The sequence below is a fragment of the Neltuma alba genome, unplaced genomic scaffold (genome assembly GCF_004799145.2).
Source record: "Neltuma alba isolate B1F8T4 unplaced genomic scaffold, ASM479914v2 tig00000770_pilon, whole genome shotgun sequence".
Taxonomy (NCBI): Eukaryota; Viridiplantae; Streptophyta; class Magnoliopsida; order Fabales; family Fabaceae; genus Neltuma; species Neltuma alba.
Genome location: NW_021632184.1, coordinates 110,966 through 122,778, shown reverse-complemented (window position 1 = coordinate 122,778; position 11,813 = coordinate 110,966). Strand labels below are relative to the sequence as shown.

Genomic DNA, 11,813 nt, shown 5'->3' with positions numbered 1-11,813 from the left:
TGATTATCAAATGCAAATTTTATAAGAACCGTTGTTACAACTGCCATCTTAAATTTACAAATAAAGCTCTTAAAATGTTAAAATTTTATTTTATATGTGAAATTTCATTCATTTACAAGTAAATCACTCAAATTAAAAGTTAACTTTTTAAAATATTAGTATTTTAATATTCATAAATATGTGCAAGTGACTTTAAATAACTTCTGCTTTCAATTCATAAATTTTATAAGTGGCCTATAAATTAATTGAGTCTGGTTTGTAATATTAAAGTATGGGTTAAGGGTCATTTTCTGCCACGTAAGTGTTCTAAAAAAAGGTTACAAGTATATATTTAGAAGTATGCTCAATGTCATCTTTTGAAACAATAGTAATGTTGCCGTAACCAAATAACAACCCAAACGGAAATTTGCCACGTCAAATCTTATGTGATGTATAATTCTAGATGGGCACGACGATGCTTTCTTCTTCTGGTTAAAAGTCATATTTCGCCCTGAAAGTATGTGCAAAAGGGCATCATTGGGCATTCAAAAGTCCCCCCCCCCTGCTTAATGCCACCTTAAAAATATTAAAAAAGAATCCTTTTTTGCTTAATGTCACCTTAAAAATATTAAAAAAGAATCATTATCATCGGCACACTGATCGTATTTTTAAATCACGATTTTTTGTAAAAACACAAAGGGATCTCATGAACTATTACCAATTCTGACACTGATTCGCATGAAGTGGTTAAAAATCAAGATTTTCAGAGGAATATAAAATACATTCTTTTAGAGTAATGGCAAAGAGGTAAAGAAAACAAAACAAGATTTCGGTGACTATCTCTCCTCCCTCTTCCTCTACATATTTATTTTTTTTATTATATTTAAAAAATTATTCACTTTTTATTTTTATCTTAAAATAATATTTTTATTACATAATTTGGTTTTAAAATATAATAATCTGAAAAATATATAAGTAAATCAAATAACTTGATTTTAAATTATTTGATGATGCTAATCTTAGTATAATTTTCCTATTACAATATTTAATGGGATTTAATTTTAAATATAATATATTTTGATAAGGATAATTTAATTATTTAGATATATGTTCATTTTTTCTCTATATTTTCTCTCGTCTATCCAAACAAGAAAAATGATAATATCTTCTCTATAATTTTTCTTTTTCTCTGTTTTCTCTCCTTGCAGCTTTTTTTTCTATCCAAGTAGAGCACTAAAGAAGATGAAATCGTGACCCCTTTTCTAATCAGTCAAGGAAAAAGATTTATCACCGGAGAGACGACGGGAGCAAGTGGAGGAAGTAGTAAGGAGCCGTTTTTTTTTATCAGGAGCTAACATTTGATTGTTAAATTTGGACTACATTATATTGCTTCTTTCCTAACCTTTTTCGAGGCAACACTACTGTCACATATTTGGTATACTGGAATTAATTTTGATGGAAATAGAAATGAAAATGGATATAGAGTTACAAATGGATATAGAAATAGAAATGAGATTTAAAAGTCGGTTTAGTATATTATGAAATGAGATATAATTTTTATACAAAAATACCCTTCCTACAAACCCACTCTCCCATAAAAACGATTCTCCCCCACGCACGCCGATTTCATTAGGGAAGAAGCTTTAACGAAGTTCCATTTGAAAACCTATGAATGCAAATCATCATCATTAAATACAGTACAATTCAATCCCGAAACAATCAATGTTCTCAATAGTATCAAACCCACATAACCAATGCAAATAAAAACAACAAATCATGTCTTAAAGTCTTAAACTATCAAACAAAGCCATCGTCAAAATTCAGTCGTTGCCATGCTTCGGCCATAAAGACAATGACAGGGAATGTGAAGAAGACAAAGAAGAATGAAGGGGACTCAGATCTGCGAAGGACGCCGTGGAAGTGTCGACAAGGAGCCCAATCTTGAAGGTGGAGGTGGAAAAGATGAAAGAGGCCCAGATCCCTCAATGAAGCAGATGGAGGTGGTCGTCGATGGTGGGGGGGGGACCCCAATAAGTGGGAAGGTCGACTGTGGCGGTGCGGCTAATGAGTGGAGTGATTGACGGTGGCAGCGGCGCTAATGGGTATGGAGGAGAACTGCTAGAAGCTTGAAGAAGGAGAACGGTAAAAAGGAATTATGAGACGTGAAATTGTGAGTCTTGGGTTTTTTTATGGAAGCCATTTTGGCGGAATTGAGCTCCATATGGAAGTCAATTCCATGCTTCGTTACCTGTACCAAACAAATTTTGTGATGGGAATCATTTCCATTTCCATACCATGAGCCTCAATTCTAGTGCACCAAACGGGTCCTAAGGCCAAAAAGACTATGGATTTTCGTTATAATTACTTTCAAGGCAAAAATAATCGTTAACCTAACCAATTAATATTTTAAAAAATTTACTTGTTCAATCTAAAAAATGTACTTATAAGCTAATGAAGTTTGACTTATAATGTTACATAGCCCATTAGGCCAATAAGCAATTATGATTTATATACCTCAAAAATGTTACTTATAGGTGCCTAGCTTATAAACCAGTTGCAACTTGCAAATCACCAGAAGCCACTTATAAATGGATTGTTTAATTTCTTTTTCTTTTAAAAGAAAACGTTGACTGACTTATGCTAGTTATGACATACTACCTCCAATCCTAAATATAAGAACTAGCTGAATAATTTGAGTAAATTAAGAAAAATTGTTAAATTAGTTACTTATAATAGAGATGTGTTTTCTTCTCTAAAATATCTTTACTAATCATATAACCTTGAACTATCATTTGATAAAATATTTAATATGTGTAACTACTGCAGAGACTATACTGGGAAAAATGGATAAATATAAAAGAAAAAATGGATTAAGATCTTATATTTAGAACTAAATTGAAAGTCAAACTAACTTTTATATTAAAGACCGAACGTAGTATCTATAATATTAAATCCAAATCAATCAATATAATCAAACATCATACAAATATTTAGAAAACAAATGCATTTGTATAAAACTTTCATTTAAATTATACACATGATATCACCAAGCCACTACGCCAAAAAAAAAAAACACGAGAAGTTTAATGAAGCAACCATAACAAATGATCATATACAAAAATGTCCCAATATAATATAATAACCAGTTTTTTTTGTGTAATCCTTAACTTTGCATATGAAATCCTACTTATAGCTAAAAATATGAGCAAAATCAATTGCCCTGTTTTTATTTTACTATTTTTTTGGGGCGTCAATTCCCCTATGGTGCTCCAATGTTAATTGGAGGTTTCAACTTTCAACTTTCAAAACTTAAAATTAGTTTTTGCCAATTACTAGCGGTAATTACTCGCACTTCGATTCAATTCGGCTTATGGAAAAGACTTCCTTCACGGCTTTTGATTTAAAAGACTTTATTTATTTGTCGCAAAACCTTTTGAAGATTTAATAAAATATTCATAACTAGTCATAAAAATGCTTTTATCTCTTTATAATGGTGATTTTTATCTCTTCTTTCATCATACCAATTGAAGGATAATTTTAAAAATTTATAAATTTTATAATATTAAATTAACTTTAACAATTTTTCTTTTGGTGAATCACTTTTTTAAATATAAAATCTACTTAACTAATTTAACTAACTATTGATATACTACCTCCAATTCTAAATATAAAATCTACTTAACTAATTTAAGTAGATTAAGAAAATAAGTTAAGTTAGTTATTTGTAATAATAGGTATTGTCTTTTCTAAAATATCCTTACTAATCAAATTTATTGGTTAAAACTATTATTATTAGAAGGACTATCTTGGGAAAAAAATAGATAAATATGAGACAAAGTGGATTGGGATACTATATTTAGGACCAACATAAAAATTAAATCATGTTTTATATTAAAAACTGGAGGTAATATATGTGTGTGTCTATGTGTGCGCGCACGTATATAATACAAGGAAAAAAGAAGTTATTGGATCAACTATTAAAAAATAACTTCATCTCCATTCCAATTGTTCTTCACCTTTGGACCAGCAGGTCCTTCCTCTCCTAACACCTTACTCAGCAAACTGCTCATAATCTTCTCCACAAGCTTTTTGAACTTCCCAGGCAACCATTTCTTTACCTTGTTCAATTCTTCTACAACATGATAGCTTATCTTCAAACCCCATTCTCTAAAATAGTTCAACCATGGTGACTCCACAATCTTTGACCCCAAATACTCCACATACACTACTTCATACCCTTACCCCATATCCATTACCATATTGCTCTCCACAATCTCATTCCTGACTCAGAAACTATTGGTCCCGTGAAGATTCATCCCTGTTTTGGGGTAAAATGCATGGCCATGAAATGATGAATAAACAATAGGCTTGTTTCCAGTCTTGAAGTCCAGATTGAATGAATCAACCCAAATACCTCCACTATGTTCTGAGAAATAAACACTTTTTAGTTCTCCATTAAAATTGCTCACTCTTAGCGTCACGTATTCCCAGTCCCCCACGTGGTGGCCAATTTTCCCCAATAAAATGGTGATGAACTCTAGTTTTACTCTTGTAGGTCCATTGAATGGGTAGTACACCCAATAGCCCATGTCTGTGAATGTCCCTCCAAACATGGGTTTTACGTTAAGATATGGTTGAGAGCTTTGTAAGTCACCTCTTTTAACTCTTTCCTTGTTGGCTTTGCCTGTTAGAAGATCCAGCCAATAGGAATCAGTGTTAAGACCTTGAGGAAGATTTGTGCCATTTGGTTGTATTGGGGTAGGATGTGATTCATCTCCTTTCTTATAGACCAATCCTCCATTAGCAAAAAGCCAGTTCACCAAGGAAGGGAGAGTAAGCTTGGACTATTGCTTGAACTTATTGTAGATTTGGCATAGAGGTGAAGTTAACATTGGTGTTTTTCAAACAAGATATAGCTAGAGCACCAGTGTTTCCACCATTTTGAGCTAGAAATATGCCTACGATAAGTCCTGGAGCTTGAGTGCTTCTATTACCTGGACTTGTTTCATAGAGGTTGAACTCATTGGAGTCATTAGATGTGCTTGGTCCCTAGATCCATGTATATGTTTCAATATGATCAGTCGGGTTTGACCGGCCACACCAAATTTTATTGAGGGAGGGTCTTTCCTTTGTTGTGGTCACAACATGTCCTATTGCTTTATAGCCATTAGGAGGGTTTGCTTGCCAGATATAGGTTGAGCTATTTTGATTGATTTTTAGGGACTCAGTGCTCTAAATCAAAGTATGGTCAAGTGGTCACAAGAACCCATCCAAAAAAGGGCTTGTTGTTAGGTTGGCTATAACAACCTAACATTGAAAATCTTTCTTGTAATCTTGTTGGTTCAAAGATTGTAGCCTTAAGATTGTCTAGACCACCTTCATAGGATGTCCACACTTTGTTGAATGTTAAAATCTGTGCTACTTGCAACTCATCCAAATTGATGATCCTAGTAGCATATCCATCACATGCATGTAAAATGGTAATAATCATTGACCAATGAGATAACATTTGACAAAAATCACACTTCAAATTGTGCTTGGCCCTCACACGGATTTTGTCTTAAAGTAAATCACAATCTGTGACACATGGGATTTGGTTTAAATGTCTAGTGTGAGTGGTAAGCGTGTTTAAAATATGATACACCTCTGTTTCTGATGTCTCTCAATGCTTTGCAAATAATACATAACAGCTTTGCATCTGTTGAGTTCATATCTTTGCGTTAGGAAAAGTAAGAATCTGAACAACCAAAATGGAGAGAAAACTATATGAAGATAATGGTTTTATCACCTGGTGGTCGAACTGGTGTTGGAGCGAGAAGGTTGAAAGTGGTATTAATGGGAAGACTTTAATCCTTCTTGGAGATACCCTTAAGAAAATTACCCATCTCTATTTTCAATTAGAAAGATAAAATGAATCCAAAGGTAAGATGAGTAATAGTCTTATACAATATATACGTATTTTGCAAGGCGCATGAAATATCCTTCCATTTACCCTTTTTAGTATGCATTTGGAAGCATTAAGATTCAATTGAATCATGAAACAAGCCCACATATTGAAATTTTGAAATTGGTTACTCAGGTTACTATTTACTAGTAAATTTCAGATTTTTTATCCAATTTTAAAAATTCATAACTAATTATAGAAAAAATGTACTGAGGTGGTTCAAAATTTTATTTGAAACTCTTTCAATTTTCTATAAGGAAAAATATAAATCCAGACTTAATCCGTTCCAATTCATAGAGTTAATTGCGTAAGGTTTACTGTTCAAGATAGTATTTCCCAGATTCTCTGTCCTAACTTTGATCAATCATAACTTTTAGCATATATATCCAATTGAAGTGGCCTACCACTTCTTTTAAACCTTAGGATGTGCTCTAGATGCTACACCAAATTGCATAGGCATATTTGTTCATTTACCTCACTTCCACTTTGTAACAATTTCGTGTCCCATTTAGGGATAACTTATCCCCCTTACTTGAATTAATAATTCAAAATTAATTCTTCTAAAGCATATTACTATTCCATCCATACATAATCCATATCTAAGCTCAGAATAATTAGAATCCAACTCCTCCCCCTAAAATCAACTTTGGCTGAACACAGGGTTTTAGAGTTCAAAATTTCATTTTTAATTATAACTAGAAATTTCTCCCCCGTGCATCGCACGGACTAAAATATTTAATTAATTTTAAATTCTAATAAATTGTATTATTTAATATAGCTCAAGATTTACTTTTTATAGAAGTGTGTTTTTTTTTATTCCTTCAAATTGTATTTGAATTAAAGATGTGAAATTTAGGAGAAACATATGAAAATTTAAAATTATTTATTTATCTCTCCATTTAAACCCCAATTAACATATTATTTTATGATACTTCTCATTTAATTTAATATATTCAAATCCCAATTAAGATATTATTAAAATTCAAAATTAATTATTAATTTCTTCATTTGAGCCTCCATTAAAATCTCATTTAATAATGATACTCCTCATTTAATTCAATATACCCAAATCCCAATCAAAATATTATTCAGATCTTATTATTGATTGAATATATTCGGATCTTATAATATCATACTGTAAGACCCTTAACCTCAAAACAATATAACTCGTCATAAACCCACTACTATGGTAGAAAAGAAAATCTGTTAAACGAGCTACCATAGTAGAAGGAAAATTTCATACTTTTAGAAATTGACTTTCAAACGCGGGTCAACCTGTAATCCGTTGCATGCAACTGAAATCATTCATTCATATACACTGGGCCTCCGAGCCTCCGGCCCGGGTAACAAAACACATCTACATCAGCCCATATAATTGGTTTTCCAACATAGTAGATCAAAGTTTCATAATATTAGCAATGGCCTCCGGCCAACCAAAAATAAGGAGATAACATTCTCTCCTGTTTACAACAAGGCCGGGTAATCAAAATAATTCAAAGGACCATAATGTGGCAATATACAACTGGTCATACATAAACAAAGACTAGAGGCCTAAAGCTAACCAAGCTCAAGCCTCTGCATCTCTTCCCGAAGGCGCACGCCTAGCACCTTCACCTGAAAATATTGTAAACCACTGGGTGAGACAAAGTCCCAGTAACCAACCTTTCCAATACTAGGTACTACTAAATAGGTGCTCGTGAGGTGTCAAGTGGGGCAGTTCACAAATAATATATAACGATAGCCACAACAATTCATGCAAGTGCAATGATGCAATCCCATCAACCAAATCCCTCACTTTGGGGGATTTTCAGGAGCCGAAGCCGGCCTATCCCTCACTATAGGGGACGTAAGGAGCCATAAAAGGCCTATCCCTCACTATGGGGCACGTACTAAGCCAACCATCATGCATTAATGGAGGCCTTACCACGTGGTAGTAACTATCAAAAACTCTCACCAAATCCCAAATCATGCATCATGCTCAAACCTTAGTCAAATAGTAATTGATCATCTCATAAGTACTTCATTCAGTGGCATATCCTTCAAATTTCAAGATTTCATTCATCATCAATCAAAACCCCACAAGACGGTTTTCCTTTTTATACACAACATACAGTTTGAACATGATTACTAATTGGAGCACAAAACATAAATCTACTCACAATACCACAGAAGCAAGTACTAAAGATTGGAAAGTGGTTACCTCTCGCCTGAGCAAGGAATAACAAACCAACAATGTGGCCCCGTGCACCACCAAGACTCACAACCGGTCTACACAAGCACACAAACACACAACCATCATGTATTAGCTTTCAAACTAATAATGTGGCCAAAACAACATTTGGGGACACAAAATTCCTATCTCCCATCAAAACTCTACCCAACTCAAAGGGTATAACTATCAAGGCAACACTCCAATGGTCATACCAATCCATTAAAACCTTAATCCCTTTCCAAACATCAATTAAAATTCATAACCTCAAGGACCCACTATAGGAGTTCTACACCCAAACATCCCATTTGAGCAATTAAGATTCCAACAACAAATCTAAACCGATTAAACATCCAATTTAACCCTCCTTAACATAACCCAATTCACAAAACTCAGAATCAACCTCTACATTATCAACCTCAATCCCAAATCATCCATTTCCATAAACCCTAACTCCAAAATTCAAGATTCTTTAAATCCAAGGAAACTACACCGATTAAACACTTAAACCAACCCAAAGCAATCAATTAAACTCAAAACAATCGGTCAAAAACCTCAGTTTCATCACAACCTAGAAAATCCTAGGGTTCCACCAAAAATCTTTAGAAATCCCAAGAAAGAAAGTAGATTAGAGGTTAAAATCACTTGCTTGAGGTAATGGATCCTTAGAAATGCCCCCTCCAAGCCAGAAATTCAAAACCCTAGCAAAGCCTCTCTCTCTACCTCAGATTTTTCTAATTTCCGCACGCTGAACTCCTCCCGCAAATATATAGATTCGGGACCTTTCACCGCGGCGAACCCCAATCTTCGCCGCGGCGAACTAATCCCGAGAGGGATTACTCGCCTGAAAACCCGACTTCGCCACGGCGAAAGCTTCCCGAGAGGAAACTCTTGCTCGCCCAGAAAACATTCGCCGCGGCGAAACTTTCCCAAAAGGGAAGCCTCGCTCACCTGAACAACTTCACCGCGGTGTCCCCAAGACTTCGCCGCGGCCAAACCTTCCCGAGAAGACACTCCCCTCTAAAACTCCTGGTACGCCGCGGCGAACATACCCTGAGAGGGGTACGTTCACCTATTCCTCCAACATACCTCAAATTCAACCCAAACACCAAGATCAAAATTAAATCGCTAATCTATCCTCAAAATCAACCAAAAGAGGCTATTAAAACTCGATAAGACTTAGGATGTTACACATACCCGACCCGTTTTAAGCGAATCGGGTATTACAAGTTTTCAAAAATATAATGATGATGCTTCCAAACTTGCTTTCTCACCTATACCACACAAAATTTCCCATTCTAACCACATTGAATGAATCAAAATCATCAAAATCTAACCCTAACTCAACCTCCAAGTCAAGCTGAAATTCACACAAAGATAGGGAAAGTCGGATTCCTTGCAAACTCATCACAAAACCCCTTGATTCTTATTCTTTTCAAGTCTTTAAATATTATTCTAACATTAATTTCATCTTTCCTTAACCCTATCAATTTTATGCAGCAAGACCCTTAGGGCCTGTTTAGTACAAGGTATTGGAGGGGTTGGTATTGGTGTTGGTATTGGGATTGCTTATTTTGTTATGTTTGGTAGGAGGAAATTAGTAATCCTGGGACTGCACAATCCCAACTTTCCATGGGACTGCTTAATACCACCCAACCCCTTGGTATTGGAAACTCAGTCCTAGGATTGATATTTTGTTGACAAATTTGCCCCCCACTCCATGCCCTTTCCTTGCCGTCACTCTTATCTTTGTCCTCCCCTACCAATGATGTCTTCCACTGATACGCGGTGTCCTTATTCTGACATCCTCATCTTCAACCTTTGAATCAGATCTGGCGAGTGGTGATATCTTCAAAGCTGTAGTGAGAGAAAAGCAAAGAGGAAGCAACACCAAGAAGAAAAATGAAAAAAGAGAATATAGAACCAGAAATCAAAAACCAACAAGAAATAGGAAACAAAAATAGGAATCATAGACCCATATTTGCAGAAAATCATGAGCTTGAAGTAGTCAAATCAAAGGTGGGTCATCTTCATGGACTGCCATAACCAAGTCAAGAGAAATCACTATCCTCAACTAAATGTGGAGTTCTCAGGATTTGTAAAAGTGGAGGGCGAAGGTGGTGAATGCTTCAAAAGATTGCATCTATGAAAGAGAAGGGTGAAGGTGGGTGAAGCTTAGAACATCGCAGATGGTTTTGACGTTTTAGGTCAAGAGACAGGAGAGAGAAGGATATTGTTGTCTTTCTCAATTATTAATTATTTATAAAACAAAATTAATAAAATCAATGCCTTGAAATATTACTTCACACCAAACATAATTTTAAGGCTTCATTCCCAACCCCAATGTCAGTCCTAGTTCCAGTACCAGTCCCATTCCCGATCCATTAAAATTTAAACCTCCATACCAAACACAACCTTAGGTTATGTTTGCTACGAAGCATTGAAAATAAGGGATAAGGATTGGAATTGGGGTTGAAAACATATGTTAAAAACATACTTAGCATGAGTGATTTCTTATTATATGGGATTAGGCAATCCCACATAGATAGGATTAGAGAATACCACTACCCCTTATGGTACTCCCCAATCCCACATATATAAGTTTGTCTAATCCCAAGTATCATACAATACTTATATTAAACACCCTTTTAATATAGTTTTACACTTCTAATCTCAATCCCTATTCCTCATTTTTAATGCTTTATACCAAACGGAACCTTAGGGTTTCAAGCTTCCAAAATCCAACAAAATCCATAATCAAACTCAACAAGACAAGTAGCAAGATAAACTACATCAAAAACCATGAATGTACCTTGTCTTGGAACTTGATCTTACATGTATTCTCTTGCTCTTTCTCTTCTCCCTTTTCCCTTCTCCATTTCAGTTTCCTCTCCCTTTTCCTTAGCTTGGCCAAAACTTGGCCAAAATGGGGAGAGAAGGTATTTATAAAGATTTTGCTCAAATTCTGGCCATTAATCTTGTGTGCGTAGGGCTTGATCTTGGCTATTCATTTGATCTTTTTGCCAAGTGCCCCTTACCTTCTTGATTCTTGCCATATCAGTCCCTTATGTGTCCCCTTAGGTGTCCTCTCATTCAAAGCTAAAGGCCACTTTACATGTGCTACCTATTACACATGTGAAAAAAGCATGATATTTTATTACCTACTTCTATTCTTCCAAACTTAACCCTTAACAAAATGTATTATTCCATTCATGTCCCTTCATCAAATTTGCATTAAAATAGGGAGGAAATAGGGAGAAATTCGTGCTCTCATATCCTTGACTATTTCTCCACCAATTTTATGATTTTATGTCGTAGCAGGTACTTTTTCGGGTTCTAACTTACCCGATAACTCTGGGACATGTTGTGGCACCCTTTTCTCATCTCCAATAAGTCCACACAGCATTATATATGCTTACCATATTTAATAATATTTATTTTAGAGTAAACTTAACTGAAATCTTTCTACCGGTCCATAACTCTAAGAATCAGTCAATGGGTACTAATACTATGTTTTCATCACAGGGAATTTCTCTAATTTTTCTTAAGCTAAAAGTCAACATGTAGACATTTTATTTTTACTTTCCCCGAATAGTGCATGAATAGGCTTTAAATTCCATTAAATTCAACCTCTTCGCTTTCTATAGATGAAATTATTTTTAAAACCTATGATAATTTCTC

At 34.8% G+C, this 11,813-nt stretch overlaps 1 long non-coding RNA gene across 1 annotated transcript; it reads left to right on the top strand.

Moving 5' to 3' along the window:
- Nucleotides 1–256: 256 nt before the first annotated feature.
- Nucleotides 257–10,663, top strand: LOC114745673 (uncharacterized). The gene is made up of 3 exons (XR_003740225.1): nt 257–269; nt 7,319–7,324; nt 10,584–10,663. It is a non-coding gene; the product is annotated as an uncharacterized LOC114745673 (long non-coding RNA).
- Nucleotides 10,664–11,813: the final 1,150 nt, after the last annotated feature.